This window comes from Rhopalosiphum maidis, chromosome 2 (genome assembly GCF_003676215.2).
Source record: "Rhopalosiphum maidis isolate BTI-1 chromosome 2, ASM367621v3, whole genome shotgun sequence".
NCBI classification, from domain to species: domain Eukaryota; kingdom Metazoa; phylum Arthropoda; class Insecta; order Hemiptera; family Aphididae; genus Rhopalosiphum; species Rhopalosiphum maidis.
Window position 1 is genome coordinate 33,546,260 of NC_040878.1, and position 19,361 is coordinate 33,565,620.

Consider the following 19,361-nt stretch of genomic DNA (forward strand, 5'->3'; position numbering starts at 1 on the left):
GAAATTAATAATTATGTAGGGTGTAGCCAATGACGGCTACTCATCAAATACTAGTATGAAGGATCTAAAAAACAGCGTGATCACAGAAAAAATTATTCGGGTTTATTTGAATTCATCCGGCATAACGGCTACATAAATATGATATAATATCTATCAATTATAACTTGTAAATGACGAAGGGTCAATCGTATTAAAAAATGATTATGAACGAGAATATCATATTTATTATGAATGTATAAACCTATTTAAAAGCTTTATAAGCTTTATAAATTTTTATATCGTGCAAGGTTTTGATAATTATTCACATCAAACATGTTCTAAAATCTATGTCCGTGGATAAATTTTAGCTTTTTATTTTGAATAAGAAATTTACAGCATATATCTACAAAATAACGATGTTATACAAAATATATTCTATTTCAATATTTTTACAATATCATATGATTATAATCTGAACATAAACCGAGATTTTATGGAACGTCGTATACTTGGTAGTAAATAGAAATGTTACACAAAATAAACAGATCGATAAAATTATAATAATACTTGTGTAGATGTAGTGTGCTTTAACGCACAATGACCGAGACGTATTATTAATATATAATAAATACTTATGCTGGGGATAAACATGGATAAACTGAAAAGTTTCAAATACACGTGTTTTCGTGTTTAATGCGTACAGAAGTTTGTCGAAAAGCCATTGTGTGCATAATATTATTAGGTCGTTATTCAACTTTTCGATGGCGCGCTTCGGCAGCACAGCATACTGAACCCTAATTATGGAAGAATGTATAATAATAATCTACATAATATAAAGGTGTACGTTGACATTTTTTTTTTTATCAAAAACCTTCGAACTGAACAATTGTTTTAAAAAAAAACAAGGGTAGATATATTATATGCCTCATTCGTTATAGAAATGTAATTACAATTAACATCTATAATATTTATAACATATAAATAATACTATTTGAAATACCCGCCACTGCTGAACTACAGTAAAAAAAATATAAGATTGTTGAATAATTATAAAAATGTATAATTGTATCGTTATAATAATGTGTCATTATTTTTTTTTAAAAATATTAATTTTTCAAAAGATTTAACTCTAGACATGGCAACATAAATTTGGCGATCACTAAATACAGGTTGGGGTAAATTCAGCCCTATTTTATCCAATGTGTGACATTGTGCTTTGTTTATTATCATAAGAAAAGCTATTCTTATCGGAAATTGACGTCTAGTAATGATACGATAACGTATAGCAGAAGAAGTAGGATGTGAGCATGCATAATGTATAGTATGCTAGACAGTACTGCAGTAGACATATATATTGAAGGTGTGGGTTGTAAAGATGTGTGTGTGTGTGGACTGTACGCACGGCAACCAAAGCGCATCGCTACACGGAAACTAAATATTTCCAAAAACTATTTAATTGGTACAATTTCGGACTTTTCTTATTAGATGGCTCATCTTACCGAGTACTTGCGTTAAAAAAAAATCATAAGAATCGTTTAAGTAGAACTTAAAATAAAAATAAATCGCTTCATGTTTTAATAGTATATAAAGATAATATACTACTATACAAGTATTACTATATACAAAGAGAATCAACCGGTATGCTCACTTAGATTTTTTATTTAACCATAATCTATTCAAATTTTGATTTTTTAGCTATATTTAAACACCAGATTTTCAATTACTTTCGAATTTTATTACACCATTTAAATACTGTGTCATGTGGTAATACAGGCCATCTTTTTATCAAATAAGCACCACCTAATTTTACTGTTTTTATTGTTTAGCTAATTATTATTGTTATTATTATTATTTTTTCGATGTGTATAATTTGAAATTCAAATAAGTTGTTCTTGAATTATTAACTTTTAAATGTTGAGGATAGTTTATATTTAATGATAAAAGATTCAGAGTTTTGAGGACTATACTGATTTGAAGATTATAGTTATTGGTTTTAATGTTTTATAATTTTTAACATTATAGTTTGTACGTATTTATGGTTTTTTTTTTTTTTTTTTTTTATAAAAAGTGAAGTTCCTACGTAGTTGAGGCCGTTAAGGAAATACTTCAAGAATTTTTACTGCACTACTCTGTACTTAACTTTTCTAACACACCTAAATCTAATCAATTAGATTAATTAAATATTTGATATTTGTATATTAAAGGTATTTGGCTAAAAGCAATATGTTTAGGCGTATGCCTAATTAAAGTAATTAAAGACTGCGATGACAAAATGCATATACCTTATAGAAACTATTGTAACAACATTAAATTAACAGAGAAAATAAGTCTTACTTTCCTTAAAATAGTATAAAATTATTAAATATATAATTACAAATATAAATGATCTTCATGAAAGAAGCTCTTTACGATATGGTTTATATTTTTTATGATCAAGAATATGCTAAGAATTCTTAAAATATTTATAATAACGGTAAATATTTCTAGTTTAAAACAGCATGGTATTTTGATTGCAAACAGACATTCGTCAAAAATGATATTATAATATACATGATTTTTATTTTTAATTTTTTTCATTATTATTATTCATCTTGACCTAAATATTTGCAACAGGACAGAAGATAATTGTTTCAAATCAATAATAATAATAATAACTGTAAAATGATATCCGTTAAAAATATCAACACATTAAATAACTCTCTCAACGATGTCGTTTTAAAAATATTAAATAGTCATTTAAAGTTATTTTTAACAAATAGTTATAAGTATAATATGAAATGAATGATTGAAAAGTATTAGCAAGTTAAAAAACCATATTTTTATATTTTTGGTAATGCATCAGCATTGATATCTAAATTACAAGAAACGTGTCAACGTGATTTCTTATTTAAATTATGCATATAAATGACTAAATTCTGAGTATTGAGAGAAGTTATTGTGAAGTTTTTTTATTTTTACTTTTAATCTGTATTAAATAGATAACAGCCTCCGCACTATTTACAGGTATTATCTATGTCTAAACCAAAGGCACAGCAATTTTATATGTTTACGGTTATTATTTTATTCCAATTTAAACTACAACAAAATATATTTTACTAAATCTAATATTGCGTAAAATAATCCTTATTTGTAAATAATTTTTAAAAAGTATTTATATTATTCTTAAAAAAACACATTAAACAAAATAAATATTATCATACCTAATATCAATACATTAGACGTTCCGCGTAGAAGCTAAAACACATTATTTTTTTATTAAATATATTGTACTTAATAGTTATTATTTAAATATTTTTTTATATTAAACGTATCATTATTTATTTTCTACAAAATATATTCAATATCACAGTATGTATTTAATAAGGATCAAGTATGGATACAAGTGTGATCACTCGACGTAGGGAGGGATAAGCGGAACTTGATAAACATATTTGAAGGGACTTAAGCATAATCGTTTATATAAAATTATAAATGACAAAAAAATAAAAAAAATAATAGTAAATGGAAACAGAAACAACGAGAGAGACACTAAACGAGGGAGAAAAAAACGTTTTAAAATACCCGAGAATACCCGCTATATTTCACGTGATATCTGAAATAGTTTTCGTCCGTTGATGATAACGTCATACCGCTTAGCGTGCCATTCCAGCAAAGTGTCGGGCGTTAACAAAATTATTATACACCCAGCTAGTGATTTATAATTAAACTTAAAACTACGTCACCGAGCTAAATCATATTTACTTCTGTTTTGCATTTAATATCACACTGCCGGTGTATATCGTAATTATTATGCAGTAGACGGCGATAAAGAGCTTAACATATTATATATACGTCGTTTTTTATAGTCTTCAGTTTCTCGGCCATTGACCGAGTGCACTATTGGCTTAAATCCTTCACGTGTTTGTACATAATAATTATATAATATAATGCATTACATTATCTGTAGAAACAATTATTTTCGTAAACGTGGTTCACGATATCTTTCTATACTTAAACTCAATATATATATATATATATATCTTCTATAGTTATTATATTTTTCAATCATTACTATACTATATTTCAATATTTGATAATTAAGTTAGTAGTAGGTATGAGTCGTTTAAAAAATTGTTGTTTTGATTTGTGCGTAAAATTGTAACTATAGTATCTCAAAAAGCTCAAGATAACATACATTTTCTGTGAAAAAAAATATTGAAATTCGTCTTAAAAGAGTATAATATAAACTTTCATATTATTCTTTTTTTCAGAGATAAACATACCTACTAAACAAAAATAATCGTATTCGAAATAAATTGTGTTTTCCCTTGTACTCCATTACACTTTCAATACAATTGTTTTTTAAAAGCGACTTATCAACTTAACAAAAGTTGGTGATCTTGTCATAGCTATCTGTCATATCTCGTCTTGTCATTGTCCTGCACAGTCGCAACTTGAACGACGTGTCGTCTGATGGTAAGGCTTAACTCGTGTATAATCTAAAAATAGTGTATATTTATCAGACAAAATATTTTTTGTATTTCACGTTAGCATTGCTGTTGTTATGTATAAAGTATGTGTGTATATATATTTACAAAGAAAAGTTTAATATATTTTAACTTGCCAACCAAGCATAATACATCATTTTATTATGTTATCATAAACGATAAACACGCGTGGTGCATCTATATTCTAAACTTAAATACAAAATAAAATGTCCCGTTTGATAATAAACATATTTCATTTTAAATTTAAAAAAAATATTTTTTCCAATTACCCCAAAATATATTGTTGCTAAATAATTTATTCAAAACCAATGATCAGTACATTCTTTTAAAAGAATAAAAAAAAAGTGGTGTCGTCCTCACCTAAGAATGTAATATATATATACATGAATAACCTTTAAATAAAATTTAGATGTGTTATTGAGTGGTATCTCAAATCGCAAAAATTCAAAATTCAAATTCGAATGTTATTTATTTATTCTTATTCGATAAATTTTTGTATTAATTCTGTAATTAAAATAAAATCATTTAAATACTTAAGATAGTATTATTGTCCTATCATTGTGACTGTCCACTCACCATTACCGATCGCAATACAATTATATGTGATGAGATAAAAAATATCGAATATGTCAATTACAGTGTACCTATACTTATAATACATAATATTAAATATTATAAATACTGTCTTGGCTAATGAAATACCTCACTAAAGTATACATTGGGCTAAATAATAATAACTTAACGGTGGCAGAAACGCAAAAATTTACTAATAGTATAATATTATTATAATTACTTCGTAATGGTACGGGCTTTTGAGCGAGCAGCAGAAAATCAACGTAAAAATCTGCACTTGAATAATATTTTATAGAGAGAGATATCTTTATAGGGATCTATTACGGATAAAAGATGAACGCAAGCATAAAGTCTGCTTTGGCTGCGCAGTTGCTTACACGTACAATGAGGGCGTTGCAAAGTTTTACAACATATCCCACCATCTATTAAATATAAAAGAAAAAAAATATTATCATACATTTTGTTACATTAATAAAATTTATAATTACAGGTGTTACTCTATTTTTTAATGATTTATAAATTCCACCAGTAAATTTACTAATTTTTCAGCCACACTCCATCTATCTTGATAGGTGCATCATTCTTGTACCCCTTTGTGAACGCCACAAAGAACGAGTATTAGGTTAGGTCAATATACCCCAGAATATATATTTTATAATTATATTAACAAAGGCGTGCAATTTAATAAAAATAATCAACTTGAATTAGTTGCGTTAAATCAATACAAGGATATTATTCGCATAGAGCTTAATTTATAGTTAACAAATAATAATATATTTAAATTATGACTTAAGATAGCTATCTAATATTAAGGTATAACTCAGTTATAAAAAAATCATTTTTTAAATTAACACATAAACTTTAAAAACATGTTTCGTACTTCTAATTAAATTTCGACTTTAAGTTATCATTTATAGGTTCTCCGAAATTTAATTCTGTATTTATTTTTAAAATGTTTTTTTATTTTTCCAATTTCCGGAATCTAGTTGACGGCTGTAATCGGTTTTGTTATCGATCATAATATATACGTACATAATTAGATTTTTACTTTATTATCATATTATATCAACCGTTATTGTATTTTCAAGAAACCATTCATTAGTTTACTTGGTATATACAATATACAGTGTAATCGAACAAAAAAATATTTTTAATTTAGCATTATGCTATAATATTTTTTTTAATAAATGAAATTAGCTAAGTTATATTAATACTCAAAATAATTCATTAATTAAGTTTATTATAAAATTAACTGATTTAGTAAATTTAAACATATTATTAAATATATATATATATATATTTAATAATATATATATATACTAATAATTAAAAAATTGATCTAAAAATACTCAAAAAATGGTAAAATATCGAAAAATGTAAAATAATGCAAAATAAAAGTTTCACCTTTGGAGTATCTGTTTCATGGTACGAATTATGTACTTGGAATGCATTGTTCTAGAGCGTCAAAAGAATATGCATGTTGCATTGAAATCCGAGCCCCAATAATTATATACTTAAAACATTATTACAATATACATAGATATTATAATTATCATGTATATATGCAACGCTCTACACTTCTCTTAGAGGTTTGATAGACACCTTATATTATATTTACACCGTGTCAAAAGTAGGCTTGTGCCTATATATTATAATATGTACATTGAAACACGTTTACTCTTACTTTTATTTTTTTAATTTTAATTTAAATAATATAACACGTGCACCACACACCGTCATAACGCATCCGACTATTTAAGAGGACGCATCAATATAATAATATAAGTAATACCATAGTAATAAGTACACGATAAATACATAATACATGTATACATATATAAGTAGGTGGTGTATATGGACAATTTTAACGACGACGACGCGTTATCCACGGAAAAAGCTACATCAGCATTACACACACACACACACATACACACACACGCGCGCGCGCGCATAAATACATACACTTATACTATACATTACACAAAATCCGCAGTGTCGGCTGAGCGGTTACAGATATTCGAGTTGAGGAGGGGCCGCAGACCGAACGTATTCCTTAGGCTGCTGTGGCCGGCACAATATAATATATTATATAATAATAATATATACAGAGTGGTGAAGATCGGGTACAGGATCGACTGTACGACTATTATATACATATATATATGTTCGGGGGGGAGTGATTATTGGCGGCTCGGGGGGCGGAGTCTGTGTGCTCGGGGTCGCATATCCGGGCGCAGCGCAGGGGCGGTACCGTTTTATGATCGATATCGTGACCACATTTTTCGGGTAAAAGACGCTGCCGACGCCGAGTCCGCCCGACAAACCGCCACCAGGGGTATACGATATGTATGTACATACACACGCACATATATAATATATAATATAATACATGGATATTGTATTGGATTTAATATCGGTGGTTAAAAGGTTAAATGTCGTAACTCAAAAAAAAAAACCATTTTTCAGGAGACATTAAAACGTGATATTTATCATTACAATTGTTTTTAATCTAATTTGTAAGTATTTTTTTATTCCATGTGATAATTGATGAATCATTAGTTTTAATGAATTTAATTGGGAATATTATTTTTAACATCTTCAAAATGATCTATATTTATCGTAGAGACAGTTAGGCTCCCTAGTAAAGAGTTAAATATCATTTCACCATTTGTCCATGTCATAATAATTATGACAACGTTTTCAATTATAATGATTTATATTGGAGTTAATACATTTGGTGTAGTAATATTATAAAATAAACACAATTGTTTGCATTATCAAACAATTCTTTTTTATTATTAATAATAAACGTTAAAGAAACGGTTTGTTTTGTTATTAATTGTTTTATTTTTAAAAATTTCAAAATGTGATATGAACAATAAGTTTCATTTGAATACAATACTAAAAATAAAAATACTGATATAGCTTCATAGATTTTATACTGAATAATTGGTATAAGATGTAGGTGTGATTGCTTATAACTTTGGCACCATTATAGTCGTTAGCTTACAATGTTTAAATAAAGAAATGTATAAAAAAAAAATTATATTTTTGGTTACGACAATTGGTTAAACTACAAAACAAGGTTGGCGTCTCAGTTTTATGTTTTGTATAATTATGTACTTGCGCAAAAGTTACCCAATAATAGTGAACTACTAATAGTATAATCGAAAGTGCAGGCGTCATAATACGTAAAATCGTATATAAATAAATTTGATTTTTGATTTTAATAATAAATTTTGATGACCGATTGTTTCATTAACAAAGTCGCTACAATTGTCATCACGGAAATTGGCTGACTTTTTAGTAGGTAATTTAACATATTATTATCTTGAACGTTGATTACACAATTATTTTTTATTATTTATATATCGGGCAGTAAATAATAAATATCGTAAATACTATACAAGATAACAATAAAATACACTAAATGCGCCTGCAGTCAACCTAATTGTATACAATTCAGCCATCACTCTTGAAATCTATGCCACGTGTCGTTCTGTATGCTTGTCTGTAACTATAATAAGATGAATAATATCGTATGTTATGACAATTTCGAAAATATTTCGAAGCGAAATATTATAGCGTCATGGAGTTCCACCCCACATATTATACCTAACATGCATATCATTATGCGAAATGGTACAATGACACCGCGATGAAATCAAGCGGTCCCTCGTGTTATTCGAAATGGCTAAGTTCTGCCGAGGTTGTAGTATTTTGTGAAACATATTCAATTTGTAATTCATAGTAATCTAATTTTACATTTAAATTACACACACACAACAATTGTTATTGCAAAAGAGAATAATAAATTTAAACTGGACCTAAAAAATAAAATAAATAAACTATAAGACTTGGAGCGATTTGTGGTAGTGAAAAGTAAATTAAACTTGTTGTGCCTTTTTTTTTTAAAAAATTGAATGTATAAAATATCAAATTCCAAATGTATTAAATAGAGTATGTTATGCACTTTTTAATAAACACGCGTAAAGTATGAGTGTGTTCGTAAAATTAAGAACAATAATCGACTGAATAATTTATGAAATAATATGTAACTTTGAGAGAATTAATTACTTTTTTAGTTTGTATGTATTGTTGTATAATATTATACAATATACACAATAATGTAATCTCGTGTAATTTATTGACTTTCATCTGGTTATATACTGTATTGTATTGTTACATAATATTTCATTAAAAATCTTTCGAATACAATTTTGCTAATATTATTTTGTCATTTGTTATTATTATGAATATTATGATATGTAGGCATACATTTAGCGGTATACTATACACACTAACATAATACATTATTATTATTCGGGTTTACTAATAATGAATATGAAGTCATCTATGGAAAGTCAAATAATAATATTATAATTATACGTAAATTGATAATTCGCAACTGTCGTAAGTAATAAAAAACTACCATCGATACAAATCAAACGTCATCACGCGTTTCCGCCGTTACACTTACATTATTATATTTTATTATATATGACACTATAAGCGTGTCAGCATAATAAAGTATCCGATATGATACTATAGAGGTATATACTATATATATTATGTAGTTTAAACGGACCGCTTGTTGAACGCGTATTATAATAATAATGTGCAGTTTAGTGCGACCACCCCACGGGGTTCGGACAACTAACGATGGTAATAATATAATAATAATAATTGTCGAGCGACAGGAGAAAAAATTTACTATATACTAAATGTTTTGTGGGATGATACTAATAATTAACGTCCTCTCGGTGCACCCTATAAATATTTTATATACGTACAGAATAATATGCATAGCCGTTATTTTTACACCATCATCATTATTATTACTATTATACGCGTGGCATCGACATCGGACGGTTCATAAATCATATTGACTACGCGTTTTGTTCGGCACAATGTCACACGTATTATTATGTATATGATCGTGCACCCTCGACAGATGTATATTACATAGTAAGTGAGTAGTGACGGAGAACTTTTAAAAAATGATCGACTGACTTTAACACGCTACCAACTTGAAATTATAGGTATCACCAACGTTTATGATATATTAATGACTAGAGTGAAACGTATTTTTTTTTTTATTTATTATCTTCTTAAATGACTCTTGAGAATACTTGCTCTTATTTTTTCTTTTAATAATACATTTAATAAAATGCTAAGTTTTTAGAAATTTTAAATGCTTATGTGGCTATACTCTTAATATCCATATTTTTGAATACTTAGATATTATTTAAGCAGTTTCCGGTGGTAATACAAACTTTTTTTCAAATAACAGCCACTCTATTAAATTGTAAATTGTTATAAGAACTTTTTTTTTTTTTTAATGTTACACGTGTCATTTGCCTAAAATGTGTTAAATTAATTATCATTAAATAATATTTATATTTTATATTATGAAAATTCCTGTAATTAAATAATCTTGAAAAATAAGGGATATTTTCCTTAAATAGACTATTTTTATTTTTTTATCTAACGAAATTGAATACTGATAATTAAATATAACAACAAAATATGTGAGTATAATAATAATTTAATACAATTACTATAAAACCATTATACTTTAATAAGACTAAAGTGGGCATTGTTTTAGAAAAAATTAAAAATTGTGTCCAAGCTATTAACATTGAGAATTAGTTGAATTAAAATAAAAAAAAATAACAATATAATAGGTACATGTAGTATTGGAAATAGTGCGTTTTGCAACAAACACAAAAATAGTATGTTTTGTAATAGATGTTGTAATGGAAAAATACTGTTTTGAAAACAAAACGATTATTTTTAAATTGATTTTAGTAGTGAACATAATACGTTTATATAATACAATAACAAGTTTTTTTTGGAACTTGGTTACTACTATTTGTATATTTTCAGTACAAAATATGTTATATTCGTATTATAGGTATACAATGTATTGATTAAATATATTGAAAAATGCACTATTTGTATAAAATATTGTTCAAATAAAGGCCCCTGTATAACAGTATATTATTAGGTTTAACTAAAATTCATTATTGTTTACACTTTAAAAATTTTGTTCTATAAAATGTTTTTCAACCAATGAAATTTATGAACTTTAATTATACTTGTTTACAACAAAAATTAAAATTAAATATGTACAATTAAAAACCACAACATTCATTATATAAAATATAATGTGCGATAAAAAGCTTATGATTATATTATATATTATACTTTTTACCTACATCAATATTAATAATAACAATATAATGGTACAAAAAACTTAACATCATTTATATTTTTTCGTTGAAACTTAAAATTGCGAAACGTTATTTTATATTTCGTTGAAATGATATGATATACAATATTCATAAAAATAATTTTTTGGAATAATAAAAATATATAATTGTTAATTTACATTTATTATTTAATCTAACACTTCGATGGCTCTAAATTTTCAAGCGATATATTATTGATTTACTTTATAGTATTAAACATAATTAAAAAAAATTATATATTTTATAATTTTGTATACAACACATAAACATTTTGATCTTTTTAAAAAAAAATCGTTGTTATTTAAATATGTGTAATGTGTAATATTATTATCAGTGATTTCATAGAGACTTTAATTCAAGATTTCTCAATAGTTATTAGTAATTACTATAGTAGTATATTATTGTATGCTATGACTTGTATGAGTTAGAACCTTTTTATTCTGAGAATCTCATTAAATAATCAACGTATCGATACAATTTCAAGACTGATTTATACAAGAATAAAATATTAAATAATATATGTAAAAAAAACATTTTTCAAAAAAATTGATTTAGACACTTTTCATTCTGAGACGACGATGTATTACATTTTAATATTTTGATAGTATATTAGCGGTTTATATTGTATGAGTGATTACGATTTAAAATTAGTGTTTTAAACTATAGTTAGTTCGACTAGGAAATATTTTTTAAATGTAATTTCATTGCTTCCCATTCTTCCCAATACTTAGAATTATGCATTAATACCTATAAATCTGCTAGGTAACATAACCAAAATGATTACTATTATACTGTTGTAATTACAACATTGAAATATGACATTATTATCATATTATCGTCCAATTGTAGTTTATATTTAAATATTTTTTTTAAATTGTTATCATTTAATTTAAAAATATTATAACCTCTTAGGCAAATAAGTTACTAATATATTTTTTAAACCTCTTATTTAAAAATATAATATTTTTCCCTATACTTGTTGTTATCTACACGAAATTCACAAAGTAGACAACAGATAATATTTGCTTGTTGTAAGTGTAATCCATATTCTGTTTTTGAATGTGAATCGAAATTTGTTTAACGGTCTATATCATAATAAAATAATAGACATGTATATCAGTTAGAAAGAATATAAGACAGTTAGTATTATAAATAATAATAACATTTAAAATTAGTGGCTTGGGAAAAGATTCAACAAAATATCAGAGAACCATAATATTATATTAGTGTCATAACTCATTTTACGATTAAAATATAAAATTAAAAACACGTTATTAAAAAAAAAAAAACTTTTTATGATATCACGTACAATTTACTCTGTACCAAAACGTTTAGTTAGCATTTACTACAGCTGCGAGAACGTGCCAGCTACAATAGCTGATAATATATTAATAATGTGCATACTATATGTATATATAAAACATTGCAATGTTATTTTATACTATACTTATCAGTGTGCCATACATTTTCTGTAAGGGATGTCAACATTTTTTACAATCTACTCGAAACTAATTAAATATACCAAAAAAGTTTTAACCAATTTCATTATATTAATTTCATTCATAATAGTTATAAATTCACCCGACCACCCCAACCCATTTTTATGAAGGTGTCAACCAACGCCTCCGTATCCCTTCTTGTGCTATATTGTCATTTATTTTGTACTGCTGTAACCTCGTCACCAACAACAACCCATAACAACTGAAATTTATACATACTATAATTATGTACTATTTATACTATGCATAAATTAATAGAGGGTTACGCGTGCGATGAGTTGGTTGACACGAACGAAAAATAAATTGTGGAAAAAAATAGACGAATATCTACCACGCGGCTCGTCGTCATTAAGTCATGGTGATGCAAATATATAATATAATAATATGTTCTACCTCTCTATCCACTGCCGTGCGACATTTGAACTCTTTGTTGTTGTCGTCGTCGTCTGAGGTATGAGAGGGTAACCACCATCAGTGACATATATTACACACACACACACACACACACACATTATTGTTACTGTATATTATTATACATTTTATAGTGGCGACGACGAGCACAAACCCTAGCGGCGTCGGCAGCAAAACCGTAATCTGCTATCTGTTATCGTCCGAACACACGCCATTACGTCATTACGTATTACGCTACCGCCGGGCGAGTGAAATTGTTTTTGATGTCTTTTTCATACACACGCACGGCGCACGCGCGTTGATTAAATAGATTTTATAGGGGAGAATACTTTTTATTTTTCACCCGAGCCTCATCGAAATCAAAAGTCCAGAAAAAATATATATTACCCGAAATATAATAACACTACAATACGACGGTATAATACTATTGCACTGTTGTTGTCGAGATGCCAATTCACACATAACATATACATTCTACATACACACATACCCAGCACAATATAACGCAAGCTTGTGATGATGATAGTATAATAATAATAATGATAATAATACACAATACGAATAGGAGAATCGACAGAAGGCATTAGATTTCATCTCGTCGTAATCTCGGAAAAGGGATAACGATGCGTAGTGCGGACTCGGCATCATATTATATTATTGTTATAAACGCGCGTTATTATCGTCACAGTCGTCATCGCATTGCCATCATCGTTGTCGTCGGTGTGTCGGACCCCTGCAATTATAATATATATACGCGGTCCACAGGGCGCGATGACGACCGCTACGTATAAAATAATATTATATTATGCAGTTATATACGTGCGCTAGAGTCGAGGGGAGACGGATAACGACCCGCTGTAGTACATATACAAGACGTATAATATGCGCTAATAACGATAATAACGATGACGTACGAGACATGGAGGTGCGAAGGAGGTCACGATCCCCGGGGGACTAGTGGTCGCCGCAGCCCATCATACGCCGCAGCCGAACGAAATTGCACACTTATATTACGATACGTTAAGAGCAAACAACTCAAGAAGTTCTGATGCGTCTAAAAATAAATGCGTAACCCCCTCCCCAACACACGCCAACTTCAAAAAAATACACTGAATTTTATAATCGAATAATTATAGTAATTACACATTTTATATAAGCTCCTGATCATTCATCAGGTTTTCGACTTTCTCGGCAAACGGGTAGAGTAGAAATTTCAAAAACCTGATTAACCATTTGAGCAATTGAGTAAATACTAACTACATTTACTTTCAATCAATAACGGAGCTCGATTCGAATCGATGTGATTTTATATAGGTAACGTATAAACGATAATAAAATAATATTATTATTATTATTATGATCGACACGTGTAAATGTATATCGTCGTGAGTCTTCAACGCAACTATGTGACATAATGTTACACACGTTCTGTAGATAATAATAATAATAATAATAATAATAATATATTTATATTATATAATAGATAATAATAGAGTATAGCACAGTTATATAGTGATGAGTATACCTAGAGTAACCACGCAATTAGGTACTGTGTCAGTTTCTCACACAGCAACCCTATTCCGTTATATAACATAATAGAATAATAATATGTACCTATTACGATGCTGTCACCGCCAGAATAATAGACACGGCCGTGTTATATGCACGTGTACATTCACCGAACGAATAATTATTAGTTGTTATCTACATCTAATTATTGGAACGTGATTTGATGATATAAATACGATATACATACATTGCTATACAATTTTCCACATTGATGCATCATATTGTATACTACTATAGATATAATACAATAATATATTTATTGCGGTGATTGGATGACGTCGGAAAACAATAAAGTGAGCTTGAATTGGAAAATAAAATAAAATTAAAATAACTCTCATTACTATATTAAAAAAGAGCGGCACTATAACTTTGTACACGTTATTGAACCATAAGGGGCTATGTTCTACACATTCCAATATCCTACTTTTCATTATATGAAAAATATTTAAAAATTACAACTTGAAATGTGAAAAGAGTACATTTTATTATAATATATTAGCAGTGGATTCATAGAACAGCGGTTCTGATCAATATTTATAGATCAACTAGCTAGCTGTCTGTATATATTTTTTAGATCATCATATTAATGAAATAACCAATATATATTATATTAAGTATATTATGATATCTTATGTATCATAAATCTGTACAAAAATGCAGAAATGTACAGTTAAAAAAAAATAATTGAAGTGATTCTGAAAAATTAATTGAAGTACTCCCATCTAAAATCGAGCACAGTAATAGTTATATTGCAATATCATGGTAAAAAACTATCGATATTTTTTGGTGTTCTTACTTTTTTGGTGGACGTCCAGAACAATGTCGTTGTCTAAAAACGTAATATATACAGATAATATTCTTATTATATTATCTAAGAACGTACATTATAAAACATTTAGTTGGGGACGATCCAGAGCCCTTTTGTTTTCGTAGTGTACAATACTACTTTTGTCCAAGCATGGTGTATATAGCAAATACAGTGCAAAAAGTCAATGTGTTGTATTTGTAGTAGTATTATTAAAGTAGCTGACTTCAATACGTTAAATGTACGTGGTACTAATATCATACTAAGTCATAAATATTTTATGATATACATTTCTATTTATATATGCATAATATAATATATGTGTACCGATACACCTACTCTTCGTCCACGACTAATCGTTGAAGGCGTATTTTATCACCTCTAAGCAAGGCTGCTCATCACCCATATCATCTATTCGGGGTTTCAAACATCGGAATAAAAAAAATTTAAACAAACGTTTGTGTGCTCATGACCGTTATTATTCGGGTTAATATGGGTTAATAGTATTTAATACAAGTGTTAAATAGTTCGGGAAAAACTTAATTTGAAAACTATGTTAAGTACCCTTAAATTATGTAGGATATTTTTTAGAATATTATTTAATTTCATAAAATATTTCTTATGTCTAGATTCTAGAGTAAATAGATGAAACTAAGTATTCATAACGATAAATATTTAATAGTTATAATACTATTTGACCATATTATTCCCGTCAATAATGTTTAATAAACTACTAATAACAATAACATTGAGCTAACCACAAATAATATATATAGGTACAAACTTACATATTACTGTTAAATTAAGTTAATGAAGTTTTAAATGTAATAATCAGGGTTCGGGACTTCGATGACAACGATAGAAATTATAAATATTACTGTCAACTGTTGGTGTCAAGAAATTTGAATTAGTGGTAATTATGTATTTGTGTATAATAGGAAGTAAGTAAACGTGTAAGCCCCTTCTCCGATCGAACAAAAATTCTTAGTCGGTGCCTGCATAAGAAGCATCATAATTATATGTGATAGATCTTATTACGATCCTGCATAACTCCGTAAATGGAGTCCGTAAATCATAATAAAAGTATTATAATATGATAACTACGTGTATATTCATGTATAAATATTTTCCATTAAGATAACTTTTCAGCAAGGGTATGTTGACCATAAAGTTTTTTCAATCTGAGGAAACCCCACCGCAGCATCGGGGCTTGGACTACCTAGCATACACTATGTAACATAATAATCGTCATTGTGTGTGATAAATTTATGGTGATATACGTGGGCAGATACTTGTATCTCCCCCAAGAATTTTTTCGAAAAATAAAAAAAGGTTTCATAATATGAATATAATATACCTTCATGATTTTTATTAAGGTCAGAGTAAAAAATATTTATGATGAGTGATGACATAATAACGATAAAATAATAATATTTTGTTTATCAATGATAAAAAAAAATGTATGTTTTTACTTATAATTTCATCCCAATAAAAAGTTCTACTGTTCCTTAGGGTATCTTTTTCAATAAGATAATTATGCTCATATTACGTAGTGTTTTCGAAATATTTAACAAATACTTTGTTGCCGTTATATTATTGACGGTATATAATATTATATTTTACGTACATAATATAGCTGATAATAATAGTGAAAATAATGATGGTAATAATAATAAAATCAATTGAACCGCTCTGGAGCTCGATTATCTCAATATAATATATTGATACGACTCAGACGGACTGACCTAAATACTGTCTCTGTGGATTTCATATGTTTATGTTTTTTTTTTGTTATTTAGATCTCTGTGTAGGTTTATGTATATTTTCCGTAATACATATGTTAAAATGTTTCTACACAGACATAATTTTAATGTCTTCCAGTAGCATGCTCACGTTGAGAGAATGATGGTATTATATTTTCATCCCCAAGTTTGGCTTATTATTGTCTATTGGTTTTTCATAATTTATTGTTAAAATAAAAATTCATGTTATTCATTCATTATTTTTTTGGTATGATTTTTTTTTATTTTTCGTGTAAGTTAAATTTATTAATAAGTGTACCAATAAAATAAATAATAAAATAATGAATATCATGGGAGAGTTTACGTCAAAATGTTACCTATAAATAATTACATAATATCTACATTATGTAAAAAATCCTTTTATTCGTGATTAATTATATATAACTATAATTACTAACATCTACAGGTAGATATAAAAGTAGATAAAGTATATACATTTTTATTATAATTTAATAGTCAAACATTTATACTATCCCTCCTTTCAAAAACGCTAAGTACAGCCTTGATGTCTCAATTACATATTATATTTTATTATTTTATAATATATAATATAGCGATATACATACTATAGCGACATTCAATCTTTTCTATAGTCCGTTATCGTGATATATTGTACAATTTAACAACCGGAGCGCATTAATAATGATATGCAAAAATATAAACAATGTACACAATATATTATATAATATATATATTTCTATTTGTGTGTTATATATCTAAACCTTTTTCTGCAATTAAACATGCAATTTCTATAATATAATGACTAGTGTAAAAAACTAAAAAGTAGTGTTTAACACTTCACAAAATATACAATTTTAAACATTTTAAATTCAATTGATTTTTTTTTAAACTGAATTTCAGCAATTTTATACAAAATGTATTTATTTTTCCATTTTGATGAATAATCTATAAAATGTAATATCATTATAATCGTCGATAACTTTTAGTTAATTATTCGATAATTAGTCGATTATTAACTTATAATTTGTAAAAGACTTAATAATATTACACTAAAATAAATAAATTATTATTAAATAAAATTAAGACATACCCACATACCATAACATAACTATTTACGAATATATTCCATTATGTGGTATTATAAATTATAATTTTCTAACTATTTATTCCTAGTTAATGAAATTATTAATGTATAAATGATCGAACATTGAATAACCCATAAAATCTGTGAATTTTTTTATCACTGTAAGCTGTACCAAAAAAAAATATAAGATCCCAATAACTTATGATGAAATATTTTTAAATATTTGAAATTTGAAATACAAATAATGACTATTTTTTTTATGATTATTAAATACAAAAATTTAAATTGAATTTATTAAACTTATATAAGTATAACGATAAGCTACTTACGATGAACGAAATAATTTATTTATCATTTTAATAAATAAAGGAGGAACTTTAAACTTTTCATTATATATAATTCTTCTTGGTTTTATTTTTAATGAGTGAACTTTGTTTTTGAATCGACCGCACGAATCAATAATACAAAAAGCGGTCCGGTCTCGCTTCGCTCACATCGGCACAAGATAATAATACGTGGCTTATATTAATTTGAATTTGAACGTGACGATATAATAGTATTATACATTTCCGGCATTCGGAAAACGATCTTATTGTACTGAGATCGGTCCAAATAACTACTTACATAGATCCTTCATTGTCGCTGAATTAGCTAGTTAGTTAGTTACTTTTTAAATACATTTTGTCGTTTTCTATATTAAAAAAAAAATTATTGTGTAAAAACATCTCTATGGAGTTTGGAGGTTTTTACATACAACATAAAATATGATATTAAATTGAACTTCCTCAAACTGGTGATTTCTACTATGTAAAAAATCTCATATAACCTTATAAGTCCATCAACTCAATACCACTCTGAATCTAACCTATTGTTTCTCTGAAATCAGCACAGTATGAATAATAATATTTTTAAATTCCCATTTAAAAATTGAAAGAAA

At 27.2% G+C, this 19,361-nt stretch overlaps 1 protein-coding gene across 1 annotated transcript in view; it reads left to right on the forward strand.

Moving 5' to 3' along the window:
• The window catches only part of LOC113551558 (protein Skeletor, isoforms B/C), a 93,192-nt gene that overhangs the window by 11,270 nt on the left and 62,561 nt on the right, over positions 1-19,361 (forward strand). The window lies entirely within an intron of this gene.